Source organism: Parasteatoda tepidariorum, chromosome 7 (genome assembly GCF_043381705.1).
Source record: "Parasteatoda tepidariorum isolate YZ-2023 chromosome 7, CAS_Ptep_4.0, whole genome shotgun sequence".
Classification (NCBI taxonomy): Eukaryota; Metazoa; Arthropoda; class Arachnida; order Araneae; family Theridiidae; genus Parasteatoda; species Parasteatoda tepidariorum.
The window spans coordinates 68,151,599-68,173,985 of record NC_092210.1 but is presented as its reverse complement, the minus strand read 5'-3'; the positions used below and the strand labels follow the sequence as shown (position 1 = coordinate 68,173,985).

Below are 22,387 nucleotides of genomic sequence, written 5' to 3'. Positions count from 1 at the left end.
TATATATATAAAAAATATATATATATATATATATTAATACAGCTTTATTTTTTTTAAATATTCTAATAAAATATAATTCCTATTATCGTTTTAATTTTTAAAATTCTATTTATGTTTATGAAGTTCAAATTCTAAAATTATTAATATTAATTATTATATCTTTTTTTTATTAAATTTTCAATAGTTAAGTTAAGAGTATTTGAAATTTTAAGCTAATCAAATAATACTTTACGAATAATAGAACTCAAAATTATTGTTATCCAAAAAATTGCAGTTATTTCCAAGGTGGATTCGATAGTCCAAATTGCAAAATATGATTATCCAACGTACAGCAACATGCTGTACCTTTGACCAATTATCCTTAGTTGAAAAAGATGTTTGTTCTGCAAAGTACTGACAGAATTTTTTCACAAAAAACTATATTAGTAGACAAACGTATAATCTCTTTCCAGCAAAATTTTCTGGTAAATTTCTAGGCAATTTTTTCATAAAAATAAAATGTTGAAATTGGTGTAGGGTATGATTGCCCCATAAGTGAAATGATAAAACATGGGCTGCTAATAGTTTTCATGTACTTCTAACGAAAACAAAATAATAAAAATTAATATTCTAAAATGGATAATCTATATGACTTTCCTAAAACCAGATTTTTCTTTAAAAGACAGTGCTTTTGTTTTATCTATTTGAAATTGTTTTCGACACATTATTCTGTTTACAAAGTCATGTATTTTTCAGTTTTATAAGGAAATGAATTACTTAAAGCTTAAAATTGCAAATTTGCTTGTTTTGTAATAGATGTTACTTACCATTTTATAATGAATTTTTATTATTAATTTTAGTTTACGCCAAGCCTGAACGTAAGTATCTATTGTTTACTTCAATGATTCTACATTAATTTGTTTGATTTTTATTAATTTATTATTTTTCATTTAGCTGGAGGTAATGTAGAAAATAGTTTTTATCCTGTTTTGAATAATTAAAATTTATATTAACTGTAAAAAAGACGAAGAGGAACAAAAAGTTTCTACCACAAAAATTGCGCCGACTTAAAATGCAGTGGATTTCAACACCCATCTTTTGTTTTAAACGATCTAAAAATAATCATCAAAATAATCATCAGAAAAATAATAAAGATAAAAACGCATACTGAGAAATCTCCCTTCCGTGAATGTCACACAGAACAAGTTATTAAACCTTTTATTAAATTCATGGTCTTTAATAAGTTCATGTTTAAGACACTAGTTTAAGAATAATCACGGCACACTAAATCAAAAAAAAACAATATCTCCAGTTAGAGTAGATAATAATTATTATCATGAATCCCACAAACTTGTATAATATGTTGAAATAGTGTTAAATATGACATCAGCTATGTGCTCAAATTGAAGTCATATTGCAATATATATCGATATACCGTTTGTCCCAAAAATGACAGTAGGATTTTGAAAGTCCATTTAAAAAAAAAGGATGAAAAAAGGATGCGTAGTTTTTAGCAGCATGATTGGGGAACTATGAACTTCATACCACGAAATAGCACAGTTAGTTGACTTCCATCCAATTGTCCCTTCAACATTTTCATCTGCATCCAACCACTAATCATGGCTGAGAAACGAGAGCTGTAGAGAAATTGAAACACAGCTGTTTTATAAACTACAATGGGTTAATTGCACTGAGCAGTGGCGCAGTGCAATTAACCCATTGTAGTTATTTCCAATCTGCAGCTCCTCCTTGATTTTCAAAATCTATTAGTCAATCTTCCAGGCACCCGTAGATTTCAAATTAATAAGCAAATCACCCTTATTATTTATTTTAATATATCATTTAGTTATTGTGTTATGCATATAATGCGTACATATTATATGAGTAAATTATTTACTTTATTTTATATATTTCAGTTCATAGAGTCAGTAAGTAGAAAATGACATTTTAAAAATAGAATAGTAGAAATTAATATAAAATCTATAAAAAGAAACTTTAAAGTTTCAGTTTAGCAATAATAAGTACAGTTTAAGCTAATAAGTATAACTAATATAAATCTAATTCAAGAATAACAAAAAAAAATAATTTAAAAAATTTAAATAAAATTAATTACTAATTTATAGGATATGCTTGCTTAGTGGTATTTTTCCTTATATTTTTTTATTTTTTTTAACTTTGAATGCAGAAACCACAAAAAATAGATCTAATTTTTTCTTAAAAAAACCATAATCTTCAAACAGAAACAAATTTGAACACTAATTTAAGAGACTGTGGAATATATTCCGATAAGCATAGATATTTCTTTTTGGATACATCGAATTTTATTTAAACAGTATATTGTAATATCAGCTTTTATTTAATTTCTGTTAAAAACAACTCCTTTACAGAGATAAAATTATCATTAGCATCTGAACTTCAGAAAGCTTGATTGGATTGTTTGCTCAGAATTCCGAGAGCTTGTATACATTTTCAATCCTGTTACTTAAAAAATGAAAAACAACTTATATTCCAATTGTTTTAAATATAAAGTTCGCATTTTTGGTAGGAAGTAAAAAAAAATAAATTAGCCAAATAAACATATTCAACTGATTCAGGAAATATTCAACTCATCGGGCAGAATTTTTAAATGTCTTGTTCAAAAATATCTTGCTATGTATGCATTATGTATTATGTATGCATTATGTATGTAAGAAATAAACTTTCCCTATTGAAGACAAATATATTGGCATTAAAAAATGGGTTTGAATAAAAAGGTGAAAAATAAAATCAGATATATATTTCAAACATTAATTGCTAAATATTTTTACAGCTGGACAATATGTAACTCATGGTAAGTAGATGACTGGACATTCCAAAATTTTGGCTATTTTTATTGAAATCGCAATTTATCAGAGTTCAATTTTATCATGTTCCTTGTGAAGTATAACTTTTTTGAGTACCTATAGCAATTATAATAAACATACACTTGTAACAGTTTAGAATTTAGTTGCGATTTTTTTACAGAGACCTGTTCTGGTATATTATTTAAAAGAACATAGAACGCATCTTCAAAGTCATTAAACGTGAAGCACTTTCCTTAAATTTAAAAACTCTGCTGTGTTTTTCATGCATTTTTTTATTATTATTTTTTTCAAAATAATTTCGTTACCTTTCAATATTAGGGTAAATAATTTATAAAGTAATTGCATATTTCACTGCAGATGTGATGTAATTTTCGTTGATTTAAGTGCAAATTAAATTATTGCAGAATATGTGTACTGAAAATTCTAAGCTCGAATCGAAGATTCTAAAGTTAATTTGTACTATAAATCATCTATCGCGTGTTAAGTAAATTTGAAATAATTTATGTATCAAAATAGTTTATATATCAAAATAATATAAATATTTAAATCTTTCAAACATACATGTAATAGCTTAAGGACTTTATCTCCGTAGGTTTAATTCATGAGCTAAGAATAAGCAAAATGTACCAATATATATATTTTTTTCAGTTCATCATTACAAAATACGTAGTAAGTAACACCATAAACTTATCTTATAAAAATATTTTTTCATTCATATTTTTTAAGAAAAAGTGATTTTTAATATTTTAGTTATAAATTAATTTACTTGTAAGGAATGTATATTATTTTTTAACTACATTTTTCTCCAATTCTTATCTGTTTTACTTTCAGAGTTTCTTTAAAGTTTGAAATTTATAAAGTTTGAAGTATAGTATGAACAACATTTTGCACCTATATTTAAATAGGATTAATTTAATAATTTACTTTGAAATTATTTGCTACTTATCCATTTGGGGAGATGCAAAAATCAAATTACCACAACACTTATATTAGTGTGTTAAATACCTATTAGCATAGCATCTATTGCGTATACCACTAGTACCTGTTCCCAGAATCAACGGAACAGCATTGGCGTCCATGATAGTTTGGAAACTTTTTACACCCCCTAAAATGGATTAGTATCAATTATTTTTGAAGCATTTTTAGTTATATATTTTGAATTGTTATTTTATTTTCATAAGTTTATTAATGCTTGAAAAGTTGTTATAATTTATAAATAAATATGCTGCNTATCTGATTAAAAGAAAACAAAATTTATAACTCCAAAACAAAGAGACTTGTCCTCCATTCCACTTCGGAAATTTCCATCACTAGTTGAGAATTCCCCTTAGATTGTCTTTTTTTTCTCAGATTTTTTTTCTCGATGTACGTAATTTTTAAATTCAGTTTCATTTATGGGAAACTGAAATCTTGCTATCAAAATTTAAAACAGTTTCCAATTTGTTAGACTAATCAAATACTGGAGTGTCGAAGTGCGGAGTGGAGTTAGAGAAAAATATACTGGAGTATTTGTCAATTACGTATGTAACAATACGCAATTTTACGTAGGTGACAATACAAGCTTCAATTGTTTTCTGACCGCCTACAAGTCTGAGTTATCTCTAGTATAAGCTATATTGTCTAAAAATCCTTACACTATTAACGTTTTTTCAGTTTCTGATGCAAATTTAAGTATTATACAGTAATATTATGAAGCTTTTCATTCTGAGCAAAAGCTTCCCGATTACTTCTCTATAATTTTTCGTCTTCTATATAGATTTCGTCTATACTTATCAACGCATTATTTTAAAATTAAAACAAATGTGATGTAGATAAGTACATTTAAAATTTTAGGATCAAGTAGAGGCGAAAATGTTTGAACTCTTTGACATCGACTAAGTAATTAAATTTAAAACTTTATTTTAGATATTTTTTGAAACAAACAAGAGAGCTTGACTTAAAAAATTCTCCGTCTCTAGAAGAGAGTTTTGATATTATTTTAAAGTAATTTATTAATTTCAAACTATTTACTTATATTTTTATGTATGATTAAAATTAAAAGAACTTAAACCAAAAAACAATTAATATGTGATTTGTCAAGTTTGTGCTTGGCTAATTGTCATGATACACACTCATAATGCACATTTCAATAATCGTCATAATAATTGTTCCAGAAAATTTTTATTCAAAAAATTACAAATATTTATTTTAATTTTCAAAAGAATGTCTTTTCTCTCCTTTAATATTTCATACATAATTCTTAGCTGCTCGCAGCCAGAGTCAAACATCTTCAACTCCCCCTCGTGCAAAAGTTATTTTGGCATCATAATCCACATCCCTGAATAAAACATATTAAAATAGGCAAATTTTGCAAAACTTGTTTCACTCATTAGCAAACGAGAAATATTTCATTTATAGACTAAGTCTTATAAAAATTCATATATGCTCAGACTTTGCAATGATTTTTGCATAAATTAATATTTCTGTCAGTTAAATTTTCATTTCTTGAAATAACATGGAAATGTTCTGATGTTCTGAAAGAAAAAGCGTTTTAATGGTCATTTGTTATTAAATGATAAATAATATTTTTCCTTAGGAGGAGGTGGAAACGGAAATCCACCAAAAGGAGGTAATTATATTCTGTAACGTTAGCCGCGTGACTCCCAAAGTAATTTAATTCTGCTAAAGGTAATTCAAACATGTAGATTTAAACGTAGATCAAAACCAGACACGAAGATCAGAAACCAGATTTAATATTCCCCACAAAAATTGAATTGCAAATATGCTACTTTACTTTTGATTTGTCATATGTGTTTTAACTTTAAACTTCTGTATATGCAAATGAAAAGACTTGGTTCAGAATGCAAGAATTGCAAACACGAGTTGTTGAACTCACCAAAAAGTATCCAATATAATCATTGTAATAGTGAGTAATAGATCACTGTAGCCATGTATACATCTAATCTCCATGATGCCGCCAAACCCGGATGTGACAATCATGGCTCCACATTTAGTCCCAGAACTCGTCCGCAATGATTATGTGCCACCCTTCATGGGTAAATATTAGACATTTATCCCTACACTGAAGGTGCTTCTGTTTTTATGTGATGCAATGTCAAGAGTAACTGAAGCTTTATTTGCTTATTGGTAGCTCATATTGTTTCAGACATTGTCCAACAGTTTGAACAAGCTTACTGTCTAGTAAACTTCCCCTTCTCACAATTTGCATTATTTGGTTCTGCGACTCCTTTTAGCTTTTTGGCTGTAAGTAGAGGAAGTCACTAAAATATAGCATGACATTCCGATTTACCGTTCTGTACCCACATCGATTCCATATTGTATGCACAGTTAAGGGAGCTCGGCCAACGCCAATAGCAATTTATTAGGGCGATAAACCGTAACCCTATTGGGAAACATTTTTTCCTTATTAAAAATCAAAAATAGCATATGTCCTTGAAGACAATTCTTCTTACGCATGGTATTACACAAAATTCTTAAACGTAAAATAAAGTTCAAATGTAAATTGAGAATTCAAAACAATGCTGTTATCTGTTTCTGATACCATTAACACCTGCTTCCCATGAATGTTCTAAAAATTTCATATCTTGCATACTATATTATGTTTTAGCTGTCTTGAAAATTTCACAATGTGGTGAAGCAGTTTCATTGGCTAGTAGTACATTTCAAATCCAACTACATTTCAAATCCAAATATTATAATTATATTTTCAACATTCATTTAATAGATAAATGATTATGTCATACAAATTATAAGGACTAAATTTTTTATAATTTAAAAAAGGAAATTTATATTCCATTTAACCCAGTTACAATAAATTTATTCATCAAAGTAATAACAAATCTAAAAATCAATATAATTTGCATTATTGCGGCTATATTTGCACAAATAATCTAACCCATTGATCCAACTATAAATGGATTTACTGTAATTGTTTAGCTTCAAAATTATTTGTGTAATTATTAACCTCTTATTTATTTTAATTGCTTAATGAAAAAAATAACTTAGATGTAAGTTTTTGCTGACTAGAAAATGAAGCACTTCTCGCTATTTCTTATGGAATTTTTATTCGAATTCAAACTGTCTTTGCACTTAATATTTTGATACAGGAATCATGTGCACTGCTGGAGCTACATATCTTTCGTTGAACTTCTATTTCTTATTTTTTATCTAATATAACATACTCAAATGTTATTTAACAGGAAAATATATATGTTTAATTGAGAATTAAACGATGTGACTAGAATGTGATGAATAAAGGGGTCAATGTTCAATAATTTTTTTTTAGTTTCAAAACTAAAGGTTTTAGTTTAATGAAAGATATTTTACTGATAATACTGAGTGCAATTTTCACAAAATCAAAGATCTAGTGAACAATACCAAACTTGTTCTAAAGTCAAGTGTTTATTTCAACGTTTCTTCAATTATAATCACATAATTTAATATTAGCATAGCGAATTCTAATAATTTTGTAATAATTAAGTATTCCAAGAGACGTGTAATTTTTTTTCAATTGAAAATATCTGAATCATTTTTCTCTTTTACGTACAAAATGTGAATCCTCACTTCTGAAACGAAACGAGATAGAGCCTAATAACGGTTTGCCAGTAAAAAATAGATTAGAAAAATATCAATTTGCGGAAAAAAGTATGGATGTTAACTGCAAAGTTTCTTCAATTATAATAAATTAATTTAGCATTTGCATAAAAAATTCAGTAAAATTGTAATGATCAAAAATTTTAAAAAAAAGTTTAAATGGCTTTTACATTGGTTAATAACTAAGTTACTTTTTCCTTGTACTTTAAATTTTGAGTTCTTATCTCTGGAAAAAAATGAGTTGCAGCTAATTAATTTAACAAACTTTTTCTTAAATTTTTCCTTAGGTGGAGGAAAAGGAGGCAAAAACGGAAAATGTCAACGTAAGTTTAAACTAGTTACTAAATACTCATTTTATAAAAATTTGAAATGAAATTATGTTAATTTAAATATTATGTTCTTAAATCTTTGTTTAATTTACTTAGGAAACTATCTAATTCATAAATATAATTGCAACGATAAGTTTATGGATAAAAATCTAAAGGAACTATTTTTTATAGTGTATGCTTAAGAACCCATTTAATATATAAACATTTTAGCACAAATTATATTTATTATTATATTATTAAATATGAAAAAGCTCTAGGCACCAACACCCATGATTGATTTCCGTTCACCTTTATTTTCCTAAAAAGTTTTTTTTTTTCTGGAGAGAAAAGTAATTTTGTGTATAAAGCAGATTGTTATTATAATTTGTGTTATAACATTTTCCTAACACTTTAATCCAAAAAAAATAAAAATAAAATAATTCGATTCAAAAAATATTAAACTAAACTTAAAATTTCTAAATTTAGGAACACACAAAAAAAATTTAGGTATCACTATAAAAAACATGAAATGAGGGGAAATTTTTAATGTTAACAATAGCGATAATTTTTTATCGCATAAGTGTAATCCGGCACCATCTAATCTTTTTCAATTTTGTATTAATAATTATTTCTTGAAATTGTTATCATCACGTCAAGAACGAAATTATAAAATAAAGATTTCGAGAGATACAATTATATTTTTTAAATTAACTTTAAAGAAAACTAAAGACTTTAAGAAATGTTCTTAAGAAAATCATTTAAAAGTGCAATAACAATAAAAAGAATCCTGTTTGAAAATGGCTCTTTTAACACATTAAATTTCAACTTTTGAGATGCATTTCAGTGGATATAAAATTAAGTGGTATTTTTTGCAACTAGTTTAGCAAAAATCGAAAGTATCGAAAAGGAATCGAAACTTCTATTTTTTTAATTCAGCAGCATTCATTGAGCGTTTTTCTACACTCATTCGTAATTATACTTATACAAACGTAATAACAAACCTTCGTAATCCTATAATTCGATATCAATCTATTCTGTACGAAAGGAAACAAAATGTTACGCTAAGCTGAACATTAAACTCGCGTTGTTGGTGCTTACAGCTCTTTTATGCAGAAAAAATTAGATTTCTTTAAACGCTATTTTTTCAGTTTTAATGTTATATCTACGAAAGTAACTTTGATTTTTTTCATTTATTATGAATAATTTTTGGCTTCTTACACTTGTTAAATATGTTTGAAAAACTTAATTTTTATGGACAATTTGTTAAACATCACAACTTGTTCCTTCAAACTTATTTGATGAAAAAAATTAATATCAGTGTGCTATCATGCATACAAATCAGATTAAACACTATTAATTGTCTGTTGTAGTGAGTTGCTTTTATTTTTTATTACCCTTTTAATTTTTTTAATCTCAAAATTATTCTTAATTATCTAGAGGGAGGTGTTACTGGTAAGTTGAAATTTTTATTTTAAATACTGTATATTACATATAAATTAAACAATAAAAGTTTAAACTGTTTTCACTATTATTAAAAATGAAAAAAAAATTTATAAAATTTAATTTTTGCATAGAATTGTCTTTGGATAAACGAATGACATAATTGCGAGCAAAACTTTTTCAATTTATTTAAAAAGTTCTCGAATCATGGTGAAATACTCAAGAAGTAAAATTTTCATAACGGGCGTAAAATTTTAAACGCTCTCCTGACGATGCTATTGAGACAATACCAAATTGCAGTGTATTGAGAGTCAGGAATGGAAATCCCTCGGAAAATGAATAATAATCGATAAGAGAAATCACAATAACAATGTAAATATTAATAATAACAATAATGGAATCTATACTAATGTTAGAAATAATTATAAATATAAAAAATAATATTTTCATTTTAGAATTTTTTTTTATCCTCCTCCCATAGAAAATTTACATTTAGAAATTTTTACAGTTTTATGAAAAAAATAGTGTCTATACACGATATTAAAGATGTTTGCTATGTGATAATATTATTGCTGATTTCAAAATTACAAATTAGTTATCCCAGAGTTATTCCATACTAGTTGGTGACATTGTGACATAGAATTTTATTCCCGACTTCTTAGAATGAGTTGCTTATCACATTGTAAAAAAAATTTGTACAGGTATATATATAATGCAAAATAATCATAGCTCTGAACTACAATTTAAATTAGAAATTCAAATAAAAAGAATACAAACATTCATGTAGTCTCAAAGTTATCCCTTATTACGGTATATGATAACTATTGAATTTCATAAATTGATAACATAAGTTGCAAAAATTGAATATACCTCTTTGTATTCAAGTCGAATATTTATTTTCAGATGCATGTTAAATGAAATATACAATTGTAAAACAATTAAATTTATCTCGTTAATACATAAATTTATATATTTATAAATACATGATTCGAAACCTTAAAGAAACACACAGCTTTTTTTGCGCATGTCTCATTTCTTAAACACATCAATAATAAAATGATGATTTATGAATTTACTATTAAATCTTGTTTCTTTTTTAGGACTTGCCAACAGCGGTAAGTTTATGTTATTTCAAATTCGAAACACACGGCATTTATTGAGAATCTATAATGTATAATCCAGTTTGTTCAGATTATACAAGAATTTAACCCATTTAAGATTCATTCTAAAATACGAAATTTGATTTAATACGGTTGCGCTGATTTAATGCTGTTAATATTTACGTGAAAAAACATATAATTTTGTTTTTAATAAAAACGATTGCAAACATAACATTCCAGCAAAAACTTGCATAAAAGATGTAATATAATTAATTGAAAAAGCAAAATCTTCTGACTATTATCTTTAAACAACTTTATCATATGATTCTTTTCAAAGTTAGTACCAAGTAAAATTCGTTTATTACAAATTATTCAAACTTAGCTAAGATTTTTCAAAACGATAAAAAAAACGAGGAGGTTTTATAATGATAGAATCACTGTTTAGTGTAAGTTAAAAATGAAAGTAAAATAATTGAGAAATACATTTAGCATTAAAAAAACATGTAATATGATATTTTTATAATTGTATACTATTAAATATCTTTAACAATTTCCTACTTATTTATATTTTCAATATGGTTCAATAGTTTATACATTTTAATTATTAAAGCAGCTTGATTGCTAAATAATAAATTTTAAAATATTGAATTATTTAATTTTTTTGTAATCTGTATGCATTCACTATCTATGTTGTCATATATGATGTTAAATTTCTAAAATTATTTACAGTGAACAAGGCTGGACAGAGTAAGATTTTTATTGCAAAATTTTTCTGAATATTTAAAACTAAACTTTTTTAACCTTCCCTATACAGTGTTAGAAATTTCTCGGAAAAAAGTGTCAAATAACAATTTATTCGATTGTTATTTTAAAAAATTCAAACAGAACAGTCAATTAATCTAAACTGAGATGGTATTCAATCTATAAATCGTGAGAAAACTATTTAATGACTGCTTTCCCCTAATATGGTTAAACTACTATAATTTTATCAAACCGACCTAATGTCGATACTCAGTTCCTTCATCATTCTCAATAGGTGAATTAACCAGCTACAATAAGCGAATACCATTGCTTATTTGACTTGAGGAAACGCATCTCAACAACAATCCATTATCCATTATTGTCCATTATCTAATGAAAAGCCTAACTCCAATATCCAGTTAAATTTCTTTTTTACAATTTTGAAGTCATGCTAGTTATAAATGATTAAAAAAAACATATAGTTATAGATTCGTGGTTTTTTTAACCATACTAGTTTTAAACGGTTTCAAAACTGTAAAAGTTACAAGCGTTCTTTTCCGTAAACTTCACTATTACTTATAAGAACAGACTGCGAGCAGACTTAAGAGAACAGAATTTTATCATAGTTTTAGAGTGAAAATTCGAACAGTACTCTGCTATTTTAATGTATATAAAAATTCTTATCTTAGTATTTAAACTAATATGTTATAGAAATGTTAGGCATTAGTTTTTTTTTCTCTTAATATTCACAAGTAAAGCTGTTTTTTTTTCTTCCTTGACCCACAACAAATACTTTATAACTTTTAAAATTTAAACCATATCTTACCAAATATGTAAAACAAAAAGATTTTTGTGTTTTTCAGTAATTATTTTAAAGAAAATTTTCTGAAATTTTCTAAGCAGAAGCACATTTTTTTAAGATTATTTTTTTTAATATTTAATTTAGTTATTTAAGATACAGAAAGCGACAGAGAAATTTACGCTTAAACCACAAAAAAGAAACTAATTAATGTGGCGTCCTAAACTAAGTCTGATGAGCAGATTAGAAAAGGAAGAAAAAGCAAACAAACTGAAAGTAAAATTGGTAACATGAATGCCCAGAGTTTTTGGATTTCATGGAATTCACTGATTAACAGACATAATTAATGATGTAAAAGAGGGTAGATGATTGCTGACGCAAGTAAGGAAGAACGAAAAATAGAATAGTGTGTATCTAAGAATTTCTGATTAACTGGTACAAATTTAAAAAAAAGGATAAAATAACAGCCAAAATATGTCGCTGCTTTCATACATTCATAAGATCATAAGACCAAGAAGACCGCTTTAAAATTTTTGTTACTGCTAATCACTGCACTATTAATAATACAAATGTAAATGAACGATGATAATATAGTTTATAGTTAAAAGAAAAACATCGAACTTTTTTTAAAAATTCAGATGAGTCAAACAGTCCTTGTTAAAATGCTGGAATTTGTTATGAATTGAAGCTATAAACCAGGAAAAAATTTTATTGATTAAAATAACTTCAAAAAACTCACTTTTGTTTTAAATGCGAATTAAACATACTTTATTTATTTATATCGCTCATGCAAACTAATATTCTCCTAACATTTTTGAATTCTTTAATAATTATATCAATATATTTAAAAGATTCTAAGCATTTCATTAATTCAAAAATATCACTGGTTATATATTTAATGAAAATGATAGCAAATATGACAATAAAACAGGGCATAAAATAATTTTGATTGTAATTTTGAAGAATAAAAGAGTATTTAAAATCATTTAATTACAATTATATTTGTGGTTTTTATAGATATTTTGGGAGGAGGTAAGTGAAACTAGTCTTTTTCAATAACCGTTTGAAAAGAAAGATTTATAAATGATCTTCTTAATTTCATATTTATTTCATATATGTAGTCACAAATTTTTAGTTTAAAATACATTCCTGTTTTTTACTTGTAAAATTTTTATTATTTTAGCTGCTAATGCACTTGGAGGTGTGTATATGTTAGATTTTATTTCTTATTTAGTTTAAAATTTTTGGTAATAAGCTTCATAAATTTCAAAAGTCAATTTTTTCAACAAAAAGGCAGAGTTTAATACTACATTAATCTGCATTTTTATCGATTGCCCCAAAATAAATAATTAAAAAAGCTATTTTTTATGTATAAAATAATTGAGAAAGTTTGACAAGATTGGACCAAAATTTTAAGAGTGAAAAAGTGATAAGCATAGGTTTATCACTTTGCAAACTAAGTTATAATTTCACTTTGTATATAACAGAATATTTATAATTTTTTTATGTTTCTTTTACTTAAATTTACTAATTGCATGCTTTGAAAAAGCTTTGTAATTTAAAATGAATTCAACTAAATTTCAAAGACTATTTAATGATATTTTGTTAACTTTCTTTTAGCTAATAAGAAAAAACGTAAGTATTTATTCCAAAACAATTTTAGGTATTCAGATCAATTTAAAAAATAAATATTTGTTTAAATGAGCAATAATGACCTCTATATTTCCATCAAAATTAAGTTTATGCTTAAAAACGGTAAGGTTATGCTGCTGGAAACAATCTTTTTTTTCTCACAAATTTATCCAAACATGGAGCAATTGATTAGCTTTTATTTTACTTTTATCATAGAGCTAACGTTGTTATTGGCGTGTTTATATATGCTTAAATCGGTAGTAATTTTAGAATGACACTTGTGATATAATCTATATAAGTTACAGTTACTACTTAGACAAGCAAGCCTTAGAGCACAATTAACAACATACCAAATTTCATATTTCGTATTTGCACCTCGTATGCTATTAATTTTCCCATATTTTGAGTTTCGATGTAGAACACATTTCAACCTTTAAATTATGATATAGTTTAATAAGATATAGAGATAAAAGCCATACAGTTAGAAAAAAAGCATTAAAATAACTTAACTATCATATATTCGGCGAATTACATGTAGTTAACAAATTTTATAAAAAAATCTAATGGAAAAGAGAATTATCAAGCATTTCATTATTCATTGTTTATACAAACATTTCGAATAAGGCAACCACTTTAATCTTAAGCGAGCATTAATCTAACCATTTAATTATAAAAATAAATCAGAGAAATTAACTTAGTAAATCTTATTTTTTCGAAATTCATTATTTAATTTTTAATGCAAGTATAACATCACATAGATAATTAATAAAATGTTTCCTTTTATAGCTGGACTCCTAGGTAAGCGCAAAAAAATCATCAAAAAACATAATTATTTATGCATATTTAATGAAATATAATTTTCCAAACAAGTTAAAAAATTTCTTTAAAAAATACATATTATACGGGAAGATTTAAATAAAATCATGCACCTTATTGTTAATGAAGAATCGTTTCTATTCCATGTTCTGAAGAATAATAGAAAGTATTTTAATATAGTTACTTAATTTTTTTGAATGAACAATAGAGTTATGAACAATAGAGTTTCCTTATCACCTTTAATGATATCAATACTTCACATATTTCATAGTTGTAATGAATACAAAACTATAGAATGCGCATCAGTAATAATTTGTGTATTTTTTAAAATATTTCCACAGTTTACAAGAAAGTATGGTGTTTTGAGAGTTTTTGAAGGTTGACAATTGCAAAAAAAGGAGCCTTAGGTCAAAAAGGAGTTTCTAATTCATAACAAAAATAATCTCAACGATAAACCTCAATTACACCACATAAAAGAAATTTATTCCTCAGCTATAAATTCAGTTGAAATCTGGTGAAACTATTCACACTTCAAATATATATATATCTTCTCGAAGCGTAGAAAAATAACCAGTACACCTCAAAAACAATCTTTCTAAGCTAATTGGTCTAAGGAGGATTTCTAACATCCTCAAGTGTGAATAAAACATCTTCAATACATCTTCACTTATATCATCAATCATATGAACTTTCGGAGATTGATTTTTCATAACTCAACTTCAAATGAACCCTAGCAACAACCTCACATAAACCTCAAAAACACCTTAAAATTTTGCAAGGTTATATTTAACAAATATTATTAATTTTTAGCATAGAATATTTTAAAAGAAGTGTAGAATAAAATTTTTTTAACTTGCATGTTTTTCTAAGAAATTATTTTAAAAGTGTGTAAGTAGGTATGCACTTTTTTAAACTGGCATAATATATGGTTCATAAACAATTTTTGTTGCTTCACAGGCGGTAAGTACAAAACATAACATTTATTACATTTCAACCCAAATTTATTTTCATCCTAAATTTTGAAATTAGGGTACAAATAAAAGTTGGTAATGTTGAAAACTATTATCTTAGTGCCTAATTTTTTCTTAAATTCAAATAATTTGAAATGAAAAACCTACGTCTTTTTTGTACCTCATTTCTTTATAAGTAAAGGAACGGACAAAATTATTTTTAGTTTAATAAATTTATAATACAATTTCAATTAATATATAATGCATTGTAGCTATATATTTAAATCAGATAAAATCATTAAATTCGGATCTTTAGGCTAAATATTTGCTTACTTCGAAATATCAGATTTTTAGTGTAAAACAATTTTTACAATTTTGTACTATCGTAGAAAAAAAAAATTCGGGAAGAAACTTACACTAATTAAAAATTATTGTTACGTGCTACTTTTTATTTTGTTTGTTAAACATTTCAGTGAACAATAATTTATGTTGCTATGTGTTAGTCCATGAAATGTAAGAACCATCTATCATCCCTTTCAATTTTTATATAGTAGTATGCGCATCCATCGGTGATGACTTGGAAGCATCATTAAGGAAGAATCTCTAACAGTAATCAATAAACCATTGGATTAACTCGAGTGGGACGTAAACTACAAGACCAAACTATTTATAGTATATGATTCGCTTAATCTAGGGTATTTTAAAAACTATTCGAAGTATTTGCTTATAGCTTAACAAAAAGCTCTTTTTAAGAAATTTTAAAAAATAAAAATAAAAAGTTCATAAAAATACGGCACAAATCTTAAAAATTCATAAATGAAAAACAATATAACATGTTACTTCATTAACAAAACTAATTTCCAAAGAAAAATCATAATTAAAGAATAATTTAGTAAGTAACGTGACTGAAATAAGCAGGAATTATATGCAATATGTTTAACTGAACAAATAAATAAAATTTATATATAATTGGAAAATTTCTATTAGGTCTTGCTGGAGGACGTAAGTTTTGTTATTTCTTTCGAAAAATTATGCAAAGTTTTACATTCTTACATTATCAATTTTGAAATTTCTATTTAGAAAAATATTAGAATAACATGTTTTTTTTAATAAATATTAAGAAATAATTAGAAGAAAATTAAAATTTGATTTAACTTTTATTATATTTTACAAAATTTATTTATGGTCTAGATTTTATAACAATAAACTAAACATATTTTTATTTGTCTTATTTTAGTTGAGACATTTGGCAACAGTAAGTATTTATATTTCTTTATATTATTTGAGTATTTTTAGAACATTTATAAAACTATACGTATAACAAAATAACAAACCATTTAATAATAGAGATATTAGTAATACATAGGTTACTATTGAGATTTCACACTAAGAAAAGAAAGAGATAAATATTCATTTTCTACTTTTACTTCATTTGTGTACAATTCTGCAAATTTATGAGTAACTATTATGCTAATTTTTGCAATTATTCTTGATTTCATTTTCCCATTACTTAATAACAAGTTTGAAAAAGAGATATTTCAAGTTTTAAATTAGTTTTATAAGGAATTTCTATAACTGATACAATAAATGAAAATTTATTTCTTCATTATTATCAAAAGATTTTTGTTACAGGAAAGAAAAAAGAACATTAAATTACAACAGCATATTTGTAGCTATAAAATTAAATTTTGTTAAAGTAAAATTTATTTTTTTTTATCTATATAGATGTTCTTGGAGGAGGTAAGTATTTTTTTTTCAATCCGATCTGATATATCTTTACATTTATATCATATAAATTTAAATGCAAACCATGGCTAACTTAAAGCATAAAAAACAAATTTAAAAACAATCAAGACAAGGAGAGAATCCTGAATTATTACAAATAAAATTTTTTTAATTCGGTAGTAGATAAAGAATTTACAGCAGAGCAATTTTCAAACACCTATGTAAGGAAACTTATATAGGTGTATACTAATATACTAATTTATATAACTTATATACTAATTTTCAAACACCTATATAAGGAAACTTATATAGGTGTATACTAATATACTAATTTATATAACTTATATGCTAATTTTCAAACACCTATATAAGGAAACTTATATAGGTGTATACTAATATACTAATTTATATAACTTATATACTAGTTTTCAAACACCTATATAAGCAAGTCGTTAGCGAAACAAATCACGAATGGCTTTAAACATTAAGAATTTTGTCGAATTTGATTCAAAACGGGCATCAATTATTAAAAGAAAATTAATAGCTCTGAGCGGAAAAATCAATTGTGGTAAAATTACCGGACTGTATAACTGTATAATGACAATATTTCTGGTAAAATTTATCATATAAAACAGTTGCATAACATTGTTTCTATTACCACATGATTTCAAATGAAAGTTACTAATATTACTAAAGTTACTAAGTAAATTCCAAAAACTTACTATACTGCCTGCCGTAACGGAAAAATTTCAAACGCTCGGAACGTTAATGCGAAAAAATAAATAAAAAAAGTTAGCATTAGGGTGAAAGATGTAAGAATTAATTATGTTGTTGCACCTCTTATAGGACTTTCACAAAATTTGAGACTAAAAATTTTAACTGTAATTTTTTTTTATCATTGACTTTCCTATTAATACGCTTTCTAGATTTAAAATGCATTTGTGAATGAAGCAAATAGGGAAGAGAAATAATAAAAATAATAGTTGTTTTATTGCTTTTAGAAACATGGTTACGTGATATAATTGTTTTTATTCTTAAAATTTAAAGTGCGTATCGACGTGGTACATATTTTTATTTGTTTCATAATTTAATTTGCATATTTGTGTATTTTGTAAGAAAATATATAAAAACACTATAAACCAAAATTTTAAAAAATTTCAATCATTGTACTTTGTTATTTGTAAGTCCAGTATTATAAGTATTTCGTAATAAAGTCCATTTCTGAAAAAAAAAATTTCTTTTTGTAGCAAATCAAGCTGTCAGTGGTAAGTTTTACAAAATATTTCTTATTTTTTGAAATAATTAAGGAACAACTTTTCGCAACATTACTATATTTTTTTTCCCAGTTTGAAAAATACTTCATTTTTTTTAATTAAAGTATTTAGGACAATAAACAGGAAGATTAGTCATTTACTTTTTAAGAATAATATGCAATGGTTTCATTTCAATAGTACCCATAATGAATTCATTCGAAGTAATTTCTTTGTAGAAACATTTTAAGTCTTATACGATAACACATCTAACTCCGCATTCTTGTTTTTTTTTTTTAAAAAGGCAAAAAATATCTCAAATATGGCATAGTTTTCTTCAGACAAAATAGTTACAATGGTTGTAATTATACCAATTGGAAAACCAAAAATGTATATTAAAAGTATTTCTCCGAATATTTGAGATACGAAAATAAAGGAAAATGATAATTATGCTTTAAAAATTTATTTAAAAGTTTTAGAAAAAATTATATTACAAATATGTATTACAATTATTATTTGATTCCACTTGTATACCGTATTTTCCCGTAACCGGTCTAAATGCTTCTCATGACCTATTTTGGTATTGTTGTCACTCACAGAGTGATGTGTTTTGTTTTAATTAAAAAAATGTGAATTCAACTAAGTTAAAGTTGCTTTGTTTTTTTAAGAAGTTTTTTATATCATGAAATTAATTCCATACATTTTTCTTCTTTGACAGATTTCTTCTGTGGCTGTAAGTATATATCACATAAAACTAAAACTAGGTATATTCATTTATAAACTTTGAATGTTTCAACACGCAATTTAGAATAACACAAAACCTTTCAAAGCGACATATTAATTTGATTTGAAACAGTTTATGTGAAAAATATTTCGAAACGATTAGTATAAGAAAAAAGCTTTTAAAACTAATCGGATATAATTTAATCACTTGAAAATATACTTATTAAGCAGTAAAATTTCTATAGCTAAATTAATACTATTTAATGCGTATTAACTCGGAGTATGCGAGTGTGATGATGAGCTTTATTTCATTTCCGCAGGCCGTGAAAGCCTTAAAATAATGTTGTTACGTTCTATTTTAATGATATATACTTTTAATGAAAAAGACTGATGACAAATAAGAATATAATTTACTCACAGATGAGTAATAACATAAATAAGGAACAGATACATCTTAATGTCTCCTTATTCAAGCAAATTTAAAAGCCACGTTAATGCAGAGTGACCTGCGCTTAATAAAAATTTTAATCTGTATAAATAATTATGAAAATATTTGAGAGCTTCTTTTTTGGCTACGCAATAGTTACGTTCAAGATTTGACAAGCTTTTGCTCCATTACGTAATTAAGTGATCTTTTCCGTAAATTTAATGAGGCAAATCAGCATTCAATTCGTTTTAAATTGCATCAGCGAAGAGATTAGGTCTATTCTTCAAATCTAGCTAAAATCAAATCAGGCTAAAACGGATGCTGATTTTAAAGCTTTTTTCAAGGATTTAAATACATCCTCACATTCCGTAGTCTATTAAAACTACCAATTTGTTTTTGCTATATGATACAAATGTCTCTCAATTTTAGAAAAAATCTTTAATAATCTGCCGTAATAAGAATATAAACAAATAAAGCTTCGTAACTCGAAAATGTTCCATAATTTTCAATTTGTTCATAAATCTTCCATTAGAGCTTAATTTTTTTCTCTAAATACATAAATTAATTCTAGATTGAGTGAGATCTTTTTCCTCACATTGCAATTTTCATCTTTTTTTTTTTTCAGAAATAGCACAAAATGTGCCTGAACTGTTCTTTCCCTGCGTTTCGTTAAATGCTTTCGAACATTACTTAGTACACGTATTTCACGAGTAGAAAAAGTTTCTGCTCATGAAACATTGAGAACTTTCTTCGTTTGTGAAATTTCTTCATTCCACTGCAAGGTCATCATCCATTCCATATTTCGTGCATTTGCCAATACATGGCTGTCAAAGAAATTTTACTTTCAGTTACCAAAATGTTACGTTCTATTTTAATGATGGGTTCGTTAAGTAAACAAGACTCACACATCGTAATATGCATTGATGGAAGCATATGTATACTTAACATTAACAAATTATCTTACAAATCCAAAATTCCATCTGATATGTTCTCCTTCTCAATTAACATCTCAGTCTGACAATTGCCGCTTCAACCAGTTTCTATAGAAAAAGTCCATTTGGTGCATAATTTCCATTCTCCGTAGGATAATGTCAAACTAATTAGGTACATTTCATGTAATTACTAAAACAAGTACTCGCAAAAGTATGAAAACAATTGTAAAATATTTTATTAAGATGTCCCACTTGATGTAAGACTGAGATAAATATTTTTATGTTATGTACTATTAACTAATTTAAATCATCATAAAATAAATAAAAGTAAAAATATTTATTATGTTTTAACTCAATTATATTTTTACCATTTAATCCTGAACAATTATTGTAAACTGTAAGTAATCTAATGAAGTAATTTTTCTTTTTTAGTCAATAGGGTGTTTAACAGTAAGTTTATTTCTTGTGCATTCGTATGTAAGCTATACATACTGTTTATTAAACTTAATAAATTAACAATGCTATATGCTACTCAAAAAACGGAAATATGCATTTTTATAAATATCGAAAATTGACAAGTACTTTGATTAATATCAAAAAGTTACTAACTCTTTCCATTCTTTCAAAATCATCAGAGTAACTTATATTTACTGAAAATATCTCAGTAATTATTGCAATTCTTATATACTATTGCAAATGCACCTATTAAGGCAAATGTATCTGAAAATAAGTGAGTAGTATTGACACTAATAAATGCATGAAAACTGAAAATAAATCAGGTATTATCATACATTTTCAGCTTCGATATTTGAAATAGAGTATTTTCGATTGCTTACTATAATTATCCGTAATTGTTAGCTTTTTGGAGAGTAACGTTTCTATTATCTGAGCAACATAAAATTAAGCATAATACAAAATCGCAAAATATTTCATTCAATCAGACATTTTCGTCATATAGATAAAAAGAAATCCGATAAATCTCAAATGATCCAGCTTCTTTTATAACTTTAATAAATTATTTTCAGCATATTTTTGATTTTAGAGGCATGTTTGAGGTTTGAACTAAAAATATCTAGGATGAGCCAAACTGCCCTCTTCGATTTTCTAGGCAGTTTTCAGTTTTTCTAGTGTTATGCAATGAGGATTAATAGTTTGGAAGTTAAACTTACAACACAGAGAATTATTTCCTACCGTTAGTCAGAAGTTAACAATATGTGAATGTAAACAATAAATATGATAATATGATGTAATAAACATGATGTGAATAAGAAATATGATAAAAATTATGTAATAATTACCATCGAAATTAGGAAATATTACTTATACTTCTATAACGGGATACATCTTTAGAAAGGCAATAGCACTCAAAAAGTATTCTGTCTCAACGCATTCAAATTGTGTTTCCCTTTATACATTTATTCTAATATATTTTATAATTTTAAATATGCTATATTTTAATAATTTTGATTGAAAATAATTAAAATTAGTTAAAATCATTTTTTAATAATAAGATTTGCAATTACAGAAATCGGAAGCAAAGGTAAGTAATAATTCAACTCTAAAGAACCTTCAAACTCTAATTTTTTATTATAATGCCTGTCAATTTTTTTAATATTTAAAAAAAAATTCAACTTTTTAAAATGAAAGTTATCAGCAGTTTTATTTTAACTTTTTAAACAAGATATTGCTACAGCTGAGCATATTTCTAAAACTTTTTATGTGGTTATTTGCGTAAACTTGCATTTTCATGATGCTGATCTACAAGGAGTTTATGTATTAATTCTTTTCTTAGCTGGAAAGGGTAAGACATTTTTCGTTTAATTACTATTCGAAAAACATGAAAATAAACTAAATTTTAATATAATTTATATTCACTTAAAATTTGTTTTTTGATTAGGTGGTAAGTAATTGATTCCTTTACTAGAGAACTACTTATATGTCAAAATAATTTTTGTTAAGCATTTTAAAATGCTTCAAAAGGAAATGCTTATTCTTTATAATTTGCGAATAATTTATATAATTTATTCTAACTTTATGTAATAATTTAGATAATTTCTTGTTATTTTACATAATTAATTTTTTAATATCATCGTGAAATAAAATTGTGCTTGATAAAATGCAGTTCAAGA

General features: G+C 25.5%; 2 long non-coding RNA genes and 1 other non-coding gene across 7 annotated transcripts in view; 2 read left to right on the top strand and 1 right to left on the bottom strand.

Annotated features, from left to right (window-relative positions):
- LOC107438808 (uncharacterized) overlaps positions 1–4,050 on the top strand; it is a 5,315-nt gene extending 1,265 nt beyond the window's left edge. The window contains exons 2-5 of the transcript XR_011637329.1: positions 840–1,907; positions 2,789–2,809; positions 3,471–3,491; positions 3,654–4,050. This is a non-coding gene — a transcript (uncharacterized protein). The remainder of the gene's footprint in view (positions 1–839; positions 1,908–2,788; positions 2,810–3,470; positions 3,492–3,653) is intronic.
- Positions 1–22,387, bottom strand: part of LOC122269028 (uncharacterized) — a 119,295-nt gene that overhangs the window by 59,782 nt on the left and 37,126 nt on the right. The window lies entirely within an intron of this gene.
- LOC122269025 (uncharacterized) lies at positions 4,091–21,832 on the top strand. Its single transcript, XR_011637321.1, has 14 exons — positions 4,091–5,430; positions 7,703–7,738; positions 9,161–9,175; positions 10,264–10,278; positions 10,993–11,010; positions 12,821–13,004; positions 13,424–13,438; positions 14,222–16,203; positions 16,439–16,456; positions 16,927–16,941; positions 18,174–18,191; positions 18,895–18,909; positions 20,691–20,708; positions 21,784–21,832. It is a non-coding gene; the product is annotated as an uncharacterized lncRNA (long non-coding RNA).